This window comes from Lagopus leucura, unplaced genomic scaffold, assembly GCF_019238085.1.
Source record: "Lagopus leucura isolate 7727_CA_CO unplaced genomic scaffold, USGS_WTPT01 Super-Scaffold_73, whole genome shotgun sequence".
Taxonomy (NCBI): domain Eukaryota; kingdom Metazoa; phylum Chordata; class Aves; order Galliformes; family Phasianidae; genus Lagopus; species Lagopus leucura.
Window position 1 is genome coordinate 89,421,822 of NW_024962252.1, and position 20,224 is coordinate 89,442,045.

Consider the following 20,224-nt stretch of genomic DNA (forward strand, 5'->3'; position numbering starts at 1 on the left):
GATGAGAGTAACAAGTTTCTGCAGTATGAACTAGGAGCCGCTCTTGATTTATGCTAGAAGCTTATTGTGAATACTAATCTATTTATTGAATTCAGCATGTACCACTGCTGCTGGAGTTGCTTCATTCCTTTTATCCACAAGGAAGGCGGATTATTTTCCTGCTGGAAGAAACTGTTCTTCTGTGACTATGTAGGGTCCTTCTGATTCACTCAAAAAATGTATTTGTACATTCACAGCAGAAGCTGGGTTGCCAGTTTCTTTTCCTGTAGTGAAGAGACCAAAGTTAGCAAAAAAGTTTCTTTTTGCTGTAAGGCCTGGTCCACTGACAATCACATATCTATGAGGACACCTTTAGTTAAGAAAGAAGGAAGAGAGAAGACAGTATCAAATACAAATAATTGGATGGCTAATTTGTGAGAGAGATTCTGCTTAAAATTTGTGATACTACATTGCTGCTCTTAATTTTCTGAGCAGCTCTTTGTGGACCCTTAGCAGCAATCTGAGTCCCCAGGGTTCTGTAGACTTCAGGGCCAAAATCTGATTTAAGCCTTACCTGTAATGTGCAAAGAAAAAGGATAATTATTTTAATTTGTTACAGACCTCAGCAACTGCACTGGTGTTCAATTGCACTTGAGGTCTGTGATACCTGTCTGGTGAAGTATTCAGGAAGTTAGGAACACAAAATCATTCATTCTCTGCAGAAAGGATGTATCCAGGTTGCTTATGTCTTCTTTATGACCTTATGACCAGCTTGCTTGTGTCTTCTTTAGTATCGTTGTTTATTGGGACAAAAAATAAATGAAAATATTAGGAATGATATATCGGTCTCTTTTTTTTTTTTCTTTTTTCTTTTTTTTTTTCCTTTTTTTTGGCTTTACAACCTGTTGTGGAACAAAAGATAAACTTGAGGCTGCAGGACTGTTTCACTTCTAGCAGTTAAATTAGTCTGAATTAAGGATTGCTCTGCCTTTCTTCTTGCACAACAAAGGTTTCAGTATTTCTGTCAAGAAATGTGGAGACTTAGTACAAGACCTGGAAATTTTGAACACAAACAAGACTATGAAGAGATACTTAACTGATGAAAAGCAAAGGATCTTCGACATTTGCATAACCAAAGAGAAGCTGGTTTTTATCATTTAATTTTGAGATTGTATTCATCCGTTCACACTGAACATAAGCAATTTCAGAATCCTGTGGTAGTTCTGTCCTAAAAGCTGTAAATTATTAAAAATAGCTGATAAGCAGTTTCTGTTTCTGCTGTGTGCTTCAGGTGTGGTATGATGCTATTGATTTCAGTGGAGCTGTGCTAGATTTTACACTCATATAATTAAGCTCAAATTTGGCCATAAACTGCAGGACAAGAATATCCAACATGCATCTCCCATTGAAAACTCATAGTTTGTATGCCTAAAAATATTTTTATGGTTTGTTTTCCTAACAGTAACATGTTTTGAATAATGAATTTATACTAGCACTAAGCAGATTTCACTTGACCCTAGAAATGAAAAGTCACATTTATGTGTAGTTGTGAGATGGTGAATGCATCCTGTGTAATTAGGAGCTGCTTAAGCCTGAATTAAAGTGCACTAGCAAAAAAGGAGAGCCCAAAAAACAGAAAAACACCACAATGCACTCTTTCCTTAGAAAAGTGTAACGTTAATGTTTAATAAGAACAAAATGTCTGGCAATTGTCTGTTTTAATAGATTTCTTTTTTTGGCAATGTCAGAAGACTTCAACATAACAGGAAGCTATGTTCTTCTGCTACTCTTGTTGCTGTAATTATGATTGCTGTGGCTTTCAGTGCCTAATATGATACGTGGAGTGTTTTATGCACCAAGTGTTTGAGGCAAGTGCTGGACCCTCAGCATGCACTGGGCTGTATTGGCTGAGATTTTTGGTTCCCAGAAACCTCACTGTTTCTGATATTGTTGGGGTGTTTTTGTATGTACACACACACGCATGCATGCATTTTTGTTTTTATTTCACTTGTCTATGCTTCATCAAATGTAAAGGATATCAGATCAGCTCTAATCCTGACTATATGCTGAGTGGATGCCCTCAATTCTAGGCTTCGATTTATTTTACTTTAAAGGAAAAAACATGAAGTTAATGAAAAGGTAAAAAAAAAAATAAATAAATAAAAAAATAGAGCTTCTGTCCTAATGTACAGGAGTTCTCAATAGGAACTTGTACGGTTAATTTAATGTTTGCAAAATTAAGCACTTTTTCCTTTCAAAATGTTTTCTAATGCATAGAATTCTTACCAGAATGTGGATTTAACTTAGTTTTTGAATATGTTTTCCCATTTCTTTATAATTCCTGTAAATCTGCTGCTTTTCTTGCTAAGTGGCTGTTGTCTGCATGTCCAGTAATGTGCGTACTCTGATCCATAAAAAAAAATTATTTCTTGTAGAAAAAGGTTTTGAAGTAACTTACTGTGCTTTATTAACTAAGTAATAGCTTGTACAATTAAGTCTCGTTTATTTTTAGGGAAAGAAAGTGATTTGCTGCAATGGAAATTTCTATGAAGTAATTTCTGATCTTCAAAAAGTGAGTATTTTTTAAATTGTTATAACATTTTAATGAACTGTAGAACCTCAAGTTTTAAAATATTGTTTAATGTTTCAGTGCTGTATGGGTAGTTCTGTTTTATTTTTTAAATCACCTGCACAACATGCTGCGTTCACTTCATACATACTTTAGTCTGACTGTAATTTTATATATGCCTTAAGCTATAGTTTAATCCAGCAGACAGCTAATCAGCAGACAACTCTTTTTTCACTCCCAGTTGGGTTGGAGGGGATCATCAGAGGGAAAGGTGGGAGGGAGGAGGGAGAAAAAAACAAAATAGAACTTGTGGGTTGAGATAAACTCTTTACTAAGAGGCAGGCTCAAGCACTGGGCCTAGGTGAATCTCAAGAGGTTCAACAAATCTAGGTGCACCTGGCTCGTGGCACCCCCTGTTATCAGTACAAGCCTGGAGAAGAGGTAGCTCAAGAGAGAACTTAGTGACCTTTCAAGATATAAAGAAGAAATCTAAGAAAGAAGGGGACGGGCTTTTTAGCAGGATCTGTTGAGAAATGGTTTCAAACTAAAGCAGAGGAGATTTAGGTTGGATATAAGGAGAAAAAAAATTACAATAAGTGTGATGAGGCACTGGAACAGGTTGCCCAGATAGGTGGTGGATGTCCTGGGGGGCCATTCAAGGTCAGTCTGGATGGGGCAGCTTGATCAAGCTGTAGGTATCCCTGATCAGTCCAGGTGGATTGGACTAGATGACCTTCAGAGGTCCCTTCTGACTCAAACCATTCTATGAATCTCTGTAATGTGAAGGTGGGCATAAAATTCAGTGGGCATTCCTAACCAGAGCAATAGTTTAAAAAAACAAACAAAAAAAACCCCACTGATCATAGCACCGAGCCTGCTGCAGTTCGAGAAGCATTTGGACAACATTCTTAGAAATAAAATTTGAGTTTTGGATAGTCCTGTGCAGTGCCAAAGGTTGGTCTTGATGATCCTTATGATTCTCCTTCAGTTCAGGATATTCTGCAATTTTATTCGTCACCACACTGTAATTGATTTTCATATTTATGGGTTTGAAGTGCAGAACTCTTTGTTGAGTGAGGGCATTTTTGTGTATTTTTGAGGAAATTATCAGTGTTCTTGTGTCAGCATTTGTATGACAGTCTGTCAGATACAGAGTTGAGAACATTCACCCCAACTTCATTTATCAGCCACAGTCATTGTTTTCTGCGTGTCTTGTCTTCAATAAAGAGCCAATTGCATCCTGACTGTGTTAATACTATTTATGTGATTGTATGTATTATGACTAAAAAAACCACTTTTATATTTACATGGAATATACGAGGAAAGTCCTCATTCCGTGGTTTAGATACAGCTCAGGCTTTTGGAGTAGAGTGTTCTGCTTAGGAATTAGTATCCTGCTGGAGTTGTCACTGGCTGTTCACCCCAGAGGCAGGCGATAATTGAGTATGACTACACTCTAGAAATACTAATGTTTTTCTCAAACTGATGTTTTACCCACCTCCTGCTTTGAAAAGGCTGAAGTCTTTCTGAATGGAGAAGAGAAAGATGCAATTTAAAGCCATTAGCAAAGATAACTTGAGTTGTAAAAGACAATGAAGTTTCTCTCTACTAAAATGCTGTCCATTTGTGCGATTTAGAGAGATTATTGAATAAGTGGATCCTCAGCCCAGAGTTTGTGAACACCTAATGGAGTATTGACTAGAATCATGAAAGGCAGGAATATTAAGAGCAGGCTCCTTCAGGCTAGAAATTCTTGTGGCATAGATAATTATTCTCTCAACTGTGTCTAACAAGGGCTTGTAAACTGTGTTTGTCCATCCTGCTGTATGTAAAAGATTCAAACAAGTTCACCAGATGTTCTGTATACTCTGATCTATAGTGGAGAGTGAGGAAAGAGGAACACCTGAACCTCAAGGTTCTTAGAGGGTAGTAGCAAAACGACTCAAGTTTGTCTTGTATTCAAAATCATTAACTTAGTCATCCAGTTGCTAAAGTTTTCTCTTCCTGTTGTGCTAATAAAATAGTAGACAGTCTTCTGGCTCTTTTAAAACCTAGATTCTTCAGGATACTAAAGCTTAACAGAGTATGTGTACTCTGATCCTTGTAGCTGAAGCAACAACTGTTTTTACTTTAACAGTTGGAGTACTTCATAATTCTGGATGACAAACTCGTTCACTTTCTAGGGCCTCCAAAATACTGACACATAGCTGCAGAGATCTTCCTGTAGCTGTGAAAGTATTGCAAGTGCAAACACTGTTAATGTGGTGCTGCTCACGCCAACATACTTCTAAGAACTCCATGCTATAATTTCTTAAATTACACTGTTTACTTGCTTTACTTGAAAAATCCAAATTCTGATAAACTTCTGTCTGTGTAATCTTTTTGCTATCATCACAGAAATATTTTGTGCTTGTTTTCCATACGCCAACGCGGAGCTCCAGAAGCTGAGTTTTCATATCAGCACCACGTACTAATCTACGTGATGGATTTTAGTCCTGAAGTATTTGCTTCCTGATCATTAGATAGGTCATGGTAACCATTTCCCAAATGGAAGTTATGCTTTAAAGAGAAGAAAAGAGAAATTGCTACCTTGTTTGAGCCCAGTGCAATTTGCTGAGTTTTCTACCCTCAATAAATAAATAAATAAAAATTAACCATAGTTTTAGCCTTTCTCCTCTGGGTATCTTCTTACAGTCTGTGAAAAGCACATCAGTAAAGATATTTTTTGGGGGTATTTTCCATTTGAGCTGAGTTTGGATGTGTTGCAACTATTCTATCTGTGTATTTTACTTCTGTTCTCTTAATCAAGTCCATTGAATACTACAGTCCATCATATTCTATGTGCTTGTTGTCTTTGGCTTCTGGAAACTGTACTTCGTTAGGTCTTGAAAAGTTATTTGTTGTTTGTAAGCATCATGCTTAGCGTACTTATATGGAGTAAGTAAGTTTCCCTTCGGATAGACAATTTTTTTTTTTTAGAAAAAAATGTCTTATTTCTAGCACGTTTCTAAGTCAAGAATGCTTAAAATATCTTGTCATTAAAACTTGGAGTCAACAACATAATACAAAAATAGAGAGAAAGAAGAAAAATAAATGAAGCTTACTGCATCCAGATGAAGCATTATTTTCTAAACATTCTTTGCTGCTTGGGGATCATGTATTCTCCATACTTTCCTTTGAGAGACTGTTCTGTTTAATTACAGCAAAATCTAGTGGTGAGTACACCCTTTTGGCAAAGGTGAGCCTGAAAGGAGCAGGCAATACGTTCTTAGGAGAGTTTTCAGCTGAGAAAGGTTGGTGGTTTAGAAGAAAAGAAGAGAGCTAAAAGGCAAGTGGTAACAAAAGCACCTAGATCATTTATGGTGGCAGTTACTACTTCAGTTGTCAGCTTCCCTCTAGGAAATAGTTCCCATTCTCACTACCAGCCTCTGATTTCTTGTCACAGGATATGTTTACAACTACAACCTATGTAAGTGGCTGGTGAATTGGATAACAGATCTGACCAAAAATTGGACTTGCTAACTAAAATCCTAAAGGGTTATTTTTTCAGATGGCTCTTTCCGTTTGTGCTGTCAGAATGACAGATAGTGAATGATTTCTAGAGAAGTCTTGAAGTTCACCAAACAACTGCCTCAAAACTATTAATGACTTTCTAAGATGAGAGCTGCATACATCTCATTGTTTCGTGGTAGATCTATCTTAAACATGCTGGAATCTTCATATTCTGATGCAACGGAAACGATAATAGAGTTCTTGGCTCTTTAATGTTTTATTGTTTGATAACTGTATATTAATTATAACTCAATAAAAAAAAAATTGGAAGGAATAATTAACTTATTTTTCATTCCATAAGACAAACTACCAATCATCAGCATGAGTCTAATATGTGAGGGCAGATGATCCAATAACTGCCTACTGTGACATTCTTGTGCCTGCATCTAAAGCATCTGGTGCTGGCATTGGAGGCAGTGCTGTAGTAGGTGGGCCTTGGGTCTGATCCACTCTGTATATCTGTGTCCATAGTTTACTGGGAAAGGTCAGACACTGAATGATGATAAAGGCTTCTTATTCCCAAGTGTTCCTGCATGCCTTATTCTTGTTGGAAATGATATGGACATGTGTGTGTGGTAAGTAAACTGAATTACCAGTTGTCTTGGGCTGAGAACGGTTGTATTCTTATGTTTAGATATCACTTTATTTGACTGCCTTGTAAAGCTTTCCCCTCAATTTTTCCTTCTTATTCTTCTGGAAGAAGAGTACTTACTGTTTTTGGAAAGGTATGGAACTGCTAGATAAAGAACTAAGCTATTCTATTATTTAATTCAAAATTTAGATTTTGTCAGTGCCCAACATTAGCACATTGCTCCATTGAGAAATGCAAAGAGCTCATCTTTTGTGTAAGTGGGCAATGTGGGAAAAACTACAGTGAGTGAGAGAACCCAATCTGAAAGGGAGACAAAGTATCAGCTCATGTTGCTAAGCCTCCATGAAACCTGAAGTGGAGTTTTTGTTTTAAAAAACAAATAAATAAATTTGCTCTATAGTCTCAGCTTACAAACACTGACTTCAGTGTTTTTTGAGTTTCTTTTCATACTGATTTTTTGCTGTTGCTTATTTGATAGTGATCTGAATTCACTTCTGGTTGTTTGCTCAAACTAAGTGGCAGGAGTATGCCTCTGGAAATTGAGAGGGAAGAGTACAAAGAAGTGGAGAAAATTATTCCCTTTCCAGTTTCTCAACCTAAAACTGGGTGGCATCGCTCCATGAAAACTGAAGGACAGTTGTGGTGAGGACAGAGGTGGTAGGGGATGGCTTTGCTGTTAGGTCAGTGGGATTTTTGGCACTGTACTCAACTCAAACGAAGTGTATGAAAAATAAATGGTGGGCTAAAAAGTAGGCAGAACAATCTGTAAAGTATGGGGAGAACTGCAAAATGAAGCATGATAGGAAAAGCAGGTAATATAATAATAAAACTGTCAGATATAGGAAATATGTTGTGGGGGAGGAAGCAACAGGTCATGTGTATGTATGAGTTTGGATAAAATGTTTTATTCATTACTCCTCTCTTCTACTGGAACTGCCTGCCAAACCCTACTATTGATACTCCAAGATGACTTGCCCAGTAGATATTTTCTTTTAAACTAATATGTATTCTTATTTTGTGTGAAAAGTGCACTCAGCTTCAGGTCTCACTGATTTTTGGTGGAACATAAAAATTAGTAAACTACTGCCAAAAAATGTGTTGCATTTGGAAAGGAATTTTTTGCCCCTGTCCTGTGTTTCCAACTTCCTTAAACCCCAAAGCTATGAAAAGTTTTGCAGGGATGTTTTTTGTAGTTACATTTCTGGTCTCTTTTAAAAGAGAGATGCTTGGTTGAGTGTTCAAGTAAACAGATTCTAATCAAAGACAAAACTCCTCATCAAGCTGTGGCTTTACCAGAACCTACTTTTGTTCTAGTTTTCTTACCTGTGCTAGGTCTGTTACTCTTTAAAGAAGTATTATGTTAGATAACAGGGAATTTTCTTGTGTGTTTGTTATGGAGACTGCCCTGTTGGCAGTTGTTTACCATAGCAAATCATTTTTATCCCAATACCTATGAAAACAGAAATCTGAGAAGATTGCATATGCTGTTCTACATCAGAATGATTCCTTACAGGAAGTAGAAATATCTGTGACAAATCAAATTTGCATTCAAAATTTCATTGATAATTATTGAGGTTATCATTTTTTCTTTCTCTGTGTACATCCTCTTAATGTACTAAGTGTAAATTTTCTAAACATGTTGCACAAGCTAGAGAAGTAGGAAATGACTCCTAGAAGAACTGCTGCCAGATCTTTGAAGCATGTACTGAGTTACTGAATCTGAAACACAATGTGCGAGAGTTGCTCTGCCAAGTTTTGAAAGTTACAGTATGTGGAGCGATGAGACTCCTTTCGTTTTACAAAAAATAACTAGACGGCAAAGAGAGAGATATGGAATGTTGTTTATTACTAATGACACATACTACTTTTATTATACTCTTTATGTTTTTAACTGTTGTTTTTTCATGTTAAACATTACAGTGAGAAGCAGCAACTAACTGGAGACAATAGACTTCTAATTGCACTTTTTGCTGTTTGATTTGCAGAAGACTGAGAATCTCAAGTGTAAACAAGATCGTTATAAGCTCTTTTGCAGTCTGGGGTTAGCAGTTGGGATCATATCTTCAGAGGTGCTGTAGACATTACAAGTAGTTCTTGTGCTGATATAGACTAATTTTCAAGATCTGCAAAGCCCTTTTCCCAGGCTTTTGTTTGTGTGGAGGAATTCAACCATTTATACTTGTTTTGCAATGAGTGTTTTTATAAATGGGTGAAGGAAGCAGTGCCTCACCACTTTAAATCGAGTGGTGGATGGTCAGATGTTTATATCTGGCTCCTGTTGGTCAGCAACTGACAAGTTTGAGCTCAGTCTGACAGAATCTCATTCAATCATTTTCTTCTTGCTCCTTCTCTTGGTTGGAGATTTTAGCCTTTATAAAACCACCACGTCTTTCATTTATACTTTAGAAACTGTATGGGAGTAGAAAAGCTAAGTAACCTGGCTGTTAAAGTATTTGTGGCTTGTGTTTGGTTTGAATTTATTTTTGCTGAACAGCTGGCTCTTTGTATTCAAGAGGTCCTTTCCAGCAAATTAGTTGTGTCTGCTTCATGTTGGTACTTAGCTCACCTTTCCTGTTTCTGAAACTGTTTGAAGACCAAGTGAGTGTTGTTAAATTTTACCTAAAAAAATATAGTTTCCTGCACTTTGATTCCTACATGTAATCCATTAAGCCATTTAATTCCTTCTTGGAAAGGCAGATATATTAGGGAAAGCTCATGATTTGATACACCTAGAACTTGAGTTTGCTAAAGTTGAGGCTGGTAACCATCTTCCCTTTCAAGAAGTAGTTCCAACTGTTCTGTCCTAAATCTGAGAATGAAGGATTCATATCAAACATTGATATGAATTTTTTGCTTGTGGTTGTGCTGGAACTCAACAGGGTGAAATCTCTAGTTTGATGTAGTGTTTTTTTTTTTTTTTTTTTAATTGGACTGAACAATATATTATAATTTGTAGGAAAAAAGAAAAGTGCTTGCACACAAAGCCCTATCTAAATCACCTGGGTCTTTATGATTGAAAACAAGCTGTCTTTTTCCACGTAGCCTTTTATGGCCTGCTTTTGTGTAAGCACATCTGGTTTTTAAGAATTGTAGATATGCATCTTGCAAGATATTTTAATGAGTCTAAAAGATAAACTTCAGGAGAATTTTACATCATCTCTTTTATTGTGTTGGTTTAGCTTGCTTTTTTTCTCTGTCCCTTTATCAAACTGTTTATTGCACACGCTACAGAATATATATTTTTCTTCATACATTGTGCAGTATAAGCAATTGGAGAACTGGGGAATTAACTTTTCTCAAATGTTGAACAGTTAAGGCAGTTTCCATGTGAATTTTTTTTAAGGAAAACACAGGCTTTTCTATTCTCATGATTGATGTTTTTTCTAACGTCACATAAAATTTGAAATCTGATTTCTCAAAGCTAAAGCTCTCCTGTGTTTATCTGAAATTCAGTACCGGTGTGTTTTTGCATTCACTTCAATGCCCATTTTGTCTTGCAAAGCTATTGTAAACTTGTGGGAGCATGAATGGGAATGGGAGCCTAGCAAAGGTGTCACAGCAAATGCTTTTTAAATGTCAGGTAATATAATTAAAGCAACACTATCTAGAATGTCTGATCTGTAGGAGCTGAAGCCTCTTCTGCATTGTGGGAGCACCTGACTGGGGACTGAGTATTCCTTTGTGGAGCTTCATTTATTTCTGTTCTCTCGTATGATTCTGCAGCCTATCAATTCAGTTTGTTCATCTAGTGGAATCTATAGAGAGCTTTAAGAAGACGGGGTTTGTATATGAAGAGACTGTACGTGCACGTATCTCCTAAAACTACATTTTCTAGGAAGCTTTGCTGTTTTCTGTGTGATGCACTTTCACTTCTGCAATAGAAGCTTAGCAAGTGGGATGCCAGAGGCTGGTGTTGCTAAAAAGCATTTCTGCTCTACATGAGTAGAGCTGGATACGCTGTAGCTGGTTGTGCCTTGTGGGAAGGTGAGGTGTTTTGTGTTTTTGTTTTTATCTTTGACACGTTCTGGAATTTTGGCTGCATGTGCTCTCTCCATCTCTTACTGTCTGCTGGTGTACATTTAGCAATTGAGCCTTGGCAGCCAAGTATACAAGACAACAGGTGACAGAAGAGCAGGAAATGATGCTATTGACTTTGCTACTTCTTGGACATACGACCTCAGCTGAATATTATGGAGTAAGCTTTATGTAACATGCAGACATTGACCATAAATTGCTTATCAGCTTTGGTTGATTTTTTTTTTTTTTTATAAATACTTATCTTCAGACCACAAGGGATCTGTTTCTGTATCTGTGTATTTTTGCTGGTATTTGATGTGTTTTGGTATAAATATGAACTTGAGTCAAGTGCTTAAATGTTAAAACAGCTTCCCACGTGTTTTGGTTTACTGCCAGGGAAAGGTGAACGTTCGGTATAAATGCTGTATTTAAATACTAGTCAAATATTTATTATTGTCGAATGAATGACCTGACAAGGATGTGGTTGAACTAAAATGTACAGGCTGTATTTCTGAAAGTGGAAAGTTTTATTAATATTTGAAGAATGGCTTTAATTAGTCTAGACTGTTGGTAGGTGTGTTCACTTTATCGATGTACACGCAGTATAGCCTTTTTCACTAACTTATAATTGGCAGTTTCCCATAGGAAATAATCATTATTGGTATTATAAAAGCACTTTGTATCTATCACACTTGGGAAATGAAAGTTTTGCAGAGGTCGAAATAAAGTGTGCCCCCAATTATGCTAATAATTCATACCACAAATGATCCTCTGGAAGGTTTTATAGCTCGGTAGTACACTCAGACTTCCTTAGAGTAGGAAAAAATTGTATTGCATTTTGGTATTCTACGAAAAGATTAAAAAAAAAAGAAAAGGAAAAAAGCTTCTCATAATCTACCACCTGATTTGACATAGTGGCTTGAGGATCTTAAGGTTTTGTTTTTAAAGTAATAAATCATGTTCCACTTCTTTTTAAAATAATTAAAATAATTTAATTTTAAATTTTAAATTTAAATTTTAAATTAAAAAAATTAAAAAAATTGAAATAATTAAAATAAAATGTTCCACTTCTTTTTAAAATAATAAAACATGTTCCACTTCTTTTTTCGCTTAAGTAAAAAAAATAAAGAAGTTTCAAAACAGTAAAGCATGGCATTTTCATTTGCAGTTTGACGCTATAATCTTACACACCTGTGTCCTTTGCTGCAGGGAAGGTGTTGAAGTCATTTAAAATAGTTATGTTTAAAATAAATTTAAAAAAAAAAAACAACAAAAAACCAAGCAAAAAACAACTATTAAAAGCCATTAAAAAAATTAAAGCAAGCTGAATTTTTGGTTTGCTTTGTCTGTCAAATTAATTTCCTTTATTTCCTTTGAGATAATTCACTTTTGCAGTGCACTTTAAAGATTTAGTAGCTGGACTATCCAGAATTTTTCAAAACATCAGAAACAAATCTTCAGTATATAGTTAGAAAATATTTGATCTTCCATCTTCTCACTGTTGTGGCATGTCCACAGGCAGGTCGTTTTCGTACCAGATTGTCTGTTTTACATGAAATGGACTTTTCTTTTGGAACTCTTGGACTAAAACAGCAGTGAAGGGCTAAATGGGGTAATGTACTCCTGAGACTGATTATAGTAGTACACCTGCAGTCTGTGTGCATCTACTGAGTTCTTAAACAATATTAAAAAGGGCCGTCTGAAAGCTAACATTTGCAAATGTCTCCAAATTGAATTATAAATGTCTGTGGTAAACAAAATGTTTGCTGTGTGTTGTCAGGTCCGCTTAAAACATCTGGCTCTATCAGCTATGCATGTTTTGCAGCACACTTGAAAAAGCAGGGAAAGAAATGAAACAAATAGCTTAAGTTTACTTGTGGTTTTTTTGGAAGTGTAAAACCGTATTTTAATTACACATTTCCTAGTTTAAAATATATATTTTTTTCTTAAATGAAGTATTTTCAAGAAGCTTTACTTGAAGAGAGGGGCAACTGGTTTGTTTCTCTTCTTAGATGAACTGTAAATAAGGAATGTTGGCACGTATGACGTTCGCATAGAGAGCTGATCAAAATTTGCATACACTGTGATTTTGAGCTGCATTAGGAAAGTTACTGATTTCTGCTTTATTAAAGGTATTGTTTTGTTTCCAGCAGACGTCAGAGTTATAGCAATGCTGCCTTCATAAAATGTATGCTACGAGAGCATTCTTTTGCAATAATTTTGTGAAAAGCAAGGCCTTTTATTATGCAAACATTTTTATATTAACTATATTCTGGTGCAGTTAACTACAGTTGTACTTACAGGACAGAATGGGTGTGAGATGCTGGTAGGCTTGAGCTTGAATTTTGCTCATGTCCTCCTGCAAATATTTTTCTGTTTTGGCATTTATTTTTTTGCATTCTCAGTTGTCAGGTGTTATGCTTGGTATTAAGAGCACAGACCTTAAGCCTCTGCTAGTTCTCTTCAACTGCAAGTTACTTTTCTTCAGTGCATAAATGTCTCTATTACTCTAGTCAAACTGTTTGTGTTCATTCACAGATGATTATTTCTATGAAAATGCACATGATCTTGTGTCTAGAAGCTAAAGGCAGATTTGTTACATTTATATGGTACAGTGTATGTGCATGGAATTCAGTGCAGGACTCTGATTTCTGTACATTACACACAAACTGTATTGTGTATTGTACTGTCTAAAGCAATAAAACAATACTGTATTGTACTGTCTAAAGCCTATGTTTTGTGTCAGATGAAGAATGGAAGTTAAAGTGTGAGTCCAAAAGTAAGTTGACTTAGCATCTGTGGTGAAATATACATCTATATTTATGAACAGGGAGATGCAGGACTCTATTTAAGTGTTGTTTCATTGAACTTTTTAAGTACTGTGATTTCTACTTCATGGCAATGTGAACAATTAAACCTTTGAATTTTTTTGACTGTCCTAATTATTTTTTTTCCTGTGAAGCTTTCTAATACTGGTCTCATTCTGCTTACTCCACTAGTGAGTCAAGTATGTCTCTTGATTATACATGTGCTTTTAGACCAACGGGGACAAACTGATCCAGTTTTTCCTTCCTTCCAGGTGCAATTATGGGTCTCGATATAATAAAAATAAAATGATTGAATATCTGCAGAGGTTCATATGACATATTTTCCATTTATTTTAAGTTTTGAAGCTAGAATATCTTAATTGATAATCCCATAAGGTTTATTTTTTCATGAGCTCTCTTTTATCTCAGAGGTTCTGTATTTTCAGGGTATTGCTAGTTCTGCAAAATGTGGCTATCAGACTGTTGTAATTATAGGCTGAATTCATCTTGCAGTTAAGAGGAAAAAATCCAATGGTTTTAGTGGAGGAAAATCAGATTTAAGGAATGGGGCCCGAGAAGTCCTTAGTTGTTCTAATCCCTGCACAAATGTCCAGTCAGGACGCTTCACAGCCGCTGTACCATCTTGTATCAGTTGAATCTTCCTTGATGTGAAATATAAGGAAGATTATTATTCAGGAGTCTGCAATGTAACCCGCTGAAATCAGTGAGATCAGCTTTTCCATTTGTGTGAATGTGCTATAAGAGAAATCAAGGAGATTCATAATTATCTTTTAAAGTCTCTCTATTTCTCAAGTTAACTGAAATTTCTTTCATTTGGGTGGCAAAACTGTTGGCATGATGAGAGCTCCTTACGAAGTCTTGCAGCTCTCATCAAAAACTTTTGTAGCCTGCGGAGCTTTTGATAGCATGAGTGTTTCTGTTGTTGTTTTGCAACTTTTATCTTAGTGCATGTCATCTGCATGTGTCCCTGTTCTTGTGCTGATGTGACTTTACTCCCATCCTGTAGTCTCCTGTAAATGTATCAACGGACAAGTTCGGTGTGGGCAGTGTTGACTTGCAGTGCAGCAGCAGATGACTTGTTTTCAGTAGTTGATTTTTGGATGGCTCACATCGCTTATGTGTTTTTCTGCCACTTAAGAATTCTTCAAAGAAAAGTGCCCCTCCATCTGTCAGCAGAGCAGTTAGCACAGTAAAGCCAGGATGTCTGCTGGTATCATGATATGCTTCTGCATTTCTGGTATTTTTATGTGGCAGGAGCTATTCTGTCTGAGGAATTATTGCTCTCAGTTCTCCTTTTAGAATCTCAGTTCCACTAAGGTTAAAACAAACAAACAAAAAAAAAATAGAAAAACCAAGTATCCAAAGAATGTTCTGGCATGATGTCTGTTATTACCTTTTTTTTTTCTTTCCAGATGTAGAGCTAATGTATTTAAGTATATGATCTTAATCCTTCAGTTCTTCCTCAAGCATTGGTTTTTATTTTCTTTGCTTCAGTAAAACAAATGGTCCCAGGCTCTAAGTAGAGGGGACACTTCCCGTGCATCTCATGTTCCTAAACACAAACTTTTAATAAAATTGTTACCTTTACAGAAAGCACCAAAAATCAAAGTGGAGATTGAGGGGTTTTTTTTGTTTGTTTGTTTGTTTGTTTGTTTTTTGCTTTCAGTGGGTGCTTGTGCAGAAGGGAGAAGTCGCTTCCATGTTGTTTGTCTGAGTGTTAATGCAAAAGCTGAGCAAATTAGAGGTTTGTGTGTTGCTGGACTAAGCAAACAATGCAGCCTCTTGTGCTACCTTTATTTTGCTATTATTAAAACTGCATTCAAAGTAAAGAAGTGAGTACCATATTGATTTTCCGCTGAAGCAACAGATGAAAATGTCAGTCTCCTTCACACAAATGGGAATGCTGCTTTTGTTTAGGATGTCAGGATTTCAATAGCTGTGCTGTCTTAAGCGTGCTGGCTGCAGAAATTAAATGTAATTAAAAACTAATTCTAGGTTACCATTAGGCTAGTGCTAATGGAAAGAGTTCCTGACCTCTTCATGGATATTGTGCTTTTCAACACTATTAGATTTTTCTCTTGTTTTTACTGCCTATGTGCAGTACAGTACTGCTATGTAAAAGATTGCTCAGCCCTTTCTTAGTACCGTGGTTTCCCATTGTGTATCTCAAGTATGAGTTTGCAGACTGCAGCAGACTGTTAAAAACAGCTCTCAGGGGTTTGTTGAATTAACGCTTTGTTGTAGGATTGCTGACTAGCATATTAGAGCAGCACACAGGTAAAATTTGATGGGTTGGATGTGTTAGGTCACTCTTTACAGCTAAAGTGAAAGGTTGCAGAACATAGAATTCCTTCAGAAGTCCTAAGGATTGTGTTTGATTCTGGCTTTCTTTCTGAAGTATTAAACAAAAATCCTATGTACAAAGCACGGTACCACAAAACCATCAGTGAAACAGGGTTTGTTAGACATTGCCAGCTAAATGGTGTAAAGAGAAAATGATGTTGTCATGTAGATCTTGCTTTTTATTTTTATATGTTGATGTTAATGTAGCAAACTTACAGCTGAGGCTTTTAAATCTCTGGTTGAGTAGTTTGGAATCTAGTTTGTCTTGCAGGTAAAACCGTACAAATGCCAGGTGGAGAACATCAGTAGATTTATATTTTTCGAGTTCCTCTCTTTTTTCCACAGCAGCAGTGCGGAGTAGGATATATTGTTGATAATGCCTTTTTTAAAACTCTTTTTTTCCACAGAGAATTCTCAGATGCTGTAGGTCTGAAGAGTATTTAGCAATCAAAGAGAAAAAGCTGAGAAGTTATTGCAAACAATCATTGACTAATACACAAACAGAATGTACTTCTAGCTTTACTAGCAGGAGTAACCGTAGTTAGTCAATTGTAAGCCTGGATGGAGTTTGAGTAAGTGGTTGTATTTGTCTCCATAATGTTTCAGTAGTTTCAAAATATGTTTGGCATTGCTTAAAGTACTCCCTCATCATGCAGAAGACAAAAGCTGTAAGACAAAAGCTGTACAAACAGAGTGTAGAAGGAGTTTGGCAGTATAAAAATCAGGTGGTTTTTCCTGTAAGCTGTTTCCTGTTTGATGTAGGGAAAATTCTTCATTGAGGAAGGTAAGGTCGACATAAATGCAGCCAGTTCCCTAAACAATTTCAGTTATTATTGATACAGTGTTTAATTCTGTATTAAGCAGTAAATGGAGACAGTCCTTTTTTGTTTATGCAGGGATTTAGAAATAATTATATTGCCCTTAATTCTTCTAGTTTTTATTAGGAAAGACATTGAAGACAAATAGAACAGTGACAAAGCTAATAATAGGTCTTTTATGCAGTGCTGTTTTTTATATTTTGCCAAACTGGAGCATTTCTACATCTTTGTGATTTTAGGTTGAGTCATCTTTTACAAAAGTGAAAGAAGAGAAATATAGTGACTTAATTTTGATTTGATTTCAGCTTTGTTGATTCAGGTCTTGTTTTGAAAGCTTCCTGCACAGAACTTTATTATTACTATTTTTATGTATTTTTTGAAAAGCGATTAAGCTGTGGTCTCCAGTTTCTTTCCGTCATGCAACATTTCTAGAGTTCTACTGCTCAGCTTGCATACTTACTTTTTGATGGCTGTATGCAGATTTTATAGTAGTATGTCCTTACCAGCAATTTTAGTTCTAAGGACAGCTGTGAAAATGTATTTGGAGTTCTTTTAAATAAGAAGGGAAATCCTGGAGCCTCGGGAACTAGGAATGGGAGTACGCTTGTGTATGGTACTTAAACCTACAGAGTTTGACTTATTTCCTAGTGTGCCTGATGCTTACATTGCTTTGTATATTTCATATGCCAGTATTTGCCTAAGTAATTTTTAGGGACAAGTACTTCTAAGTACACTAAGGCAGCTATTATCTTCAAAGCCTCTACAGCGCTTCTGGCACTATAGGAGCATGTAATTGTATGAATAATTGAACGTCATCTATTTGAACTGTTAGTAAAATAGGAAGCTACAGTGAATGTATTCTTTGCTCGTTGTCTCTTTCACTCTGTGTGGTGGACAAATTTAAATTTCTTACTTCCTTTTGGTGTTGTATATTGTCACGAGCAGTACTGCCATTCCACATGGTAATTACTATTGGTGGAAATAGTTTTTAGGAATGCTTTCTTATGCCACCAAGCCCTCTGAATGAGGAACGCCAAAACTCCTTGGGTGTGCCAGGGAAATACTGTGCAGAACGATCACTCTTTAGAGCGTGCATGGTCTGTCTTTTCCTTCTAGTTTTTGTAGTAAATGCAGCTCATGGGAAGAGGATGAGGTTTTGCATTGTCTCTGAAATTCAGCAAGGTGCATGAGGCATGGCTGGTATGCATCAAAGCTGAGGCTGGTGAGGAACACTGGATCAGATGCAGTGCTGCTGTGCTGTGGGAAGGCACGAAGGAACTGTTCTCACAGGATAGCTTGCCAGCAGGTCTGAGCAGTGACAGGAATGACGGCAGTAATACCTCTGGATTTCTGCTGCTCTTCCTTAATGAGGGAAAGAAGGCAGTGGAAGAGCACGTGCTAGACTGTTTGAGACTTTGTATTCAGTGGGCTTTCTCTTATCTTCCAGCGCAGCAGCCTTCCTGAACTTGGATGGATTTTACCTATAGTGAAAAGGCACAGGCACACAGTACTTCCATCCTCAACCCTTACAGCTGTTCAGAAATCCTTGCAGTTGGTGGCAGATAACTCTCTTGTGCAGCGTGATTCTGGATTTCCTTCCTCTTCTCTTCTAATGAAGGAGGGATTCACCTTTTCAAATATAGAGCAGTAACCTTCTCCCTCCTCCCACTTATTTCAATTATCAGGTGTGCACTATATCTAGGAATCTAATTTTAAATTAACTTGTCACCCTACATCCCATCTGTAGGGGTTTACAATTTTAAACCAATTGCCTTTGAGGTGACTTTATATACTGCTCCATTAATATATATGTATAAATTCTAGGGCACTTACAAACTGTGGAATAAAATACTTTCCCGAGCAAGATGAGGGAACAGATGCAGTTTGCATTTGATTTGCTTTAGAATCAGAGCTGTGATATGTCAGACTTGATGGTGAGTGGGGCTGTGAATGGCTTATAGTAATTGTATAAATACCAAGCTATTTTAGGACAATATTAGACCAGATACCAAGTACCAGATGGACTTGATCTTAATTGTGTTATATTATCTGTGGATATTTTATTAAAATATAGGAGGGACTAAAATTGCTCATGCCTGGTTTTGTCAATATTTAGATGACCAAGGGTGCTGACTTCCACTTGAAAGCATTTTACATTAATTTTATTAAAGAATTATGTAAATAATATGATGGGTGATAAGATAATATTTATGAGACTGGTGAATCCCTAGATTTTGTAGTTGTATATCATGCTGGTGTTGATGATATGATAGAATAAAATTCCTGTTTGATTCTGTGCTGCTTTGCTGTTACAGCTCCAGGAAGGGCAGCATCACGCTCTGGCCAGCAACTAGCTTACAGTACAAAGGCTGCAGACACCTGGGGGTAAGAAGCAGCTCTCTATGACTGAAAAGAGCCATACTTAGTTTTACACTGTAATTCTTATTTTGTTCTTAATTACTTAATTCTTTATCTTGAGGTAAATGGCATTAGTACTGTGATAGAGGAGAATCAGTTTCTTTGGGAAAGGAGACTTCTTCTCCTTCCCCTTTCGCGCCCCTACAGTTGTGTCACTACCAGTGAAAATCTTCCATCTTTGCTGGCAGGAATACAACTCGTTGCTTCTTTTAAAGCAAAATAAAGCCTCCTTTGCACTTCTAGCTACATCTGCAGCAGAAGGACTAGGGCATGAATAACCTGAGTTCCAAAACCCCCTGATTGATCTGTCCCTTTCTCTCAGACATCCAGCTTGTCTAGGCTCCTTCTTGAAGGGTAATGCTGATGCTGAGGGGTCATTTGGAATCAGCAACCTAGGAGTCAGGAGCAGCAACAAGGGCAAAGAAAAGGTGCATGTGAGGGAGGGCAGGGAAGACATGAAGCAGTGCCCAAACTGTAGTGTAGCGGCAAGGGAAGATGGCATCTGTCAAATAACTACATTAGTGTGGGACTAAATAAATAAAAAAGCCCTCTCCATGCATGTGTAAGATTTTATCATTTCATTGACAAAAACCAGACCTGGCTGTTGTTCTAAAAGTCCTTAAGTAAATGCTTAACAAATTTTTCATTGATTGTTAAAAATTAACCTGGCTTTTGTGCTTCTACTCAGTTTATGTACGTTAGTTTGCTGTTATACGTGTAGTACAACTTCTGAAGCATAAGTAGGAAAACACAGTTGCCTTTTGGAAGTTTAGATGACCAGTTCATAGCAACAGCAAATTAACCCATTGATTAACAGATCCAACATTCAATCTCGGTGTTTCAGTAGCAAAAAGACTGGTGATAGTTGAGCTCCTAAATTGCAAAAGGTGCTGGCTATATGCTATGATTGCAGAAAGTCTACTCATTTGAACATAATTCCAAGGAATTTATTATAGAGGCCTTATATTTAAAGAAAGATCTGTGCAAATTCTGTATCTGTGGCACAGAAGGAGTCAAAATACACTGAAATGGTAGGATATTCTCTCTGAAGAGAATATGCTTCAAAAACAGGATTCATAAACAGACAGACATCCAGCCATGTGATGTA

General features: G+C 36.7%; 1 protein-coding gene across 5 annotated transcripts in view; it reads left to right on the top strand.

Annotated features, from left to right (window-relative positions):
• Nucleotides 1–2,491: 2,491 nt before the first annotated feature.
• PLCB4 (phospholipase C beta 4) overlaps nt 2,492–20,224 on the top strand; it is a 175,806-nt gene continuing 158,073 nt past the window's right edge. For all 5 annotated transcript variants that reach the window (XR_006181118.1, XM_042882936.1, XM_042882948.1 and 2 more), the window contains exon 1: nt 2,492–2,551. The gene's annotated coding sequence lies outside the window, so the exon portion shown is untranslated. The remainder of the gene's footprint in view (nt 2,552–20,224) is intronic.